Raw genomic sequence first — 717 nt, forward strand, 5'->3', positions numbered from 1 at the left:
TATTATAGGTCTATGTATAGGGAAAAAAAAAACATAGTATATACAGGGTTTGGTACTATCCATGGTTTTAGACACCCATTGGAGGTCTTGAACATAACTCCTGCAGATAAGAGGGGACTACTGTGTAAGGTATTGGCTCATGTGATTACAGAGACTAACTCTTGGGATCTGCTCCACAAGCTTGAGACCCAGCAAAATTGGTAGCATAGTTTGAAGGCCGGAGAGCCAGGGAGCCAATGGTGTAGATTCCAGTCTGAGTCTGAAGGACTGAGGACAGGAGCTCTGAGGGCAGGAGAAGATCAATGTCTCAACTCAAAACAGGCAGACAGCAAATTCAACCTTCCTTTTGCCTTTTTGTTCCATTCAGTCCATCAGCAGAAGGGATGATGCCCTTTCATGCTGGGGCATGCCACCAGCTTTCCTCAGTCCACCAAATCAAATGCACCCCTCTTCTGAACATACCTTCACAGACACAGCCAGAAGTAACAGTTAACCAGCCATCTGGGCATCCCACGTCCCAGTCAAGTTGACTCATAAAATTGTCACCGTTCAGGGCTGGGCATGGTGGCTGATGCCTGTAATCCGGGCACTTTGGGAGGCTGAGGCAAGAGGATCACAAGGTTAGGAGTTTCAGACCAGCCTGGCCAACATAGTGAAACCCTGTCTCTACTAAAAATAAAAAAAAAAAAATTAGCTGGGCATGGTGGCAGGCGCCTG

Source organism: Colobus angolensis, unplaced genomic scaffold (genome assembly GCF_000951035.1).
Source record: "Colobus angolensis palliatus isolate OR3802 unplaced genomic scaffold, Cang.pa_1.0 Scaffold179, whole genome shotgun sequence".
Taxonomy (NCBI): domain Eukaryota; kingdom Metazoa; phylum Chordata; class Mammalia; order Primates; family Cercopithecidae; genus Colobus; species Colobus angolensis.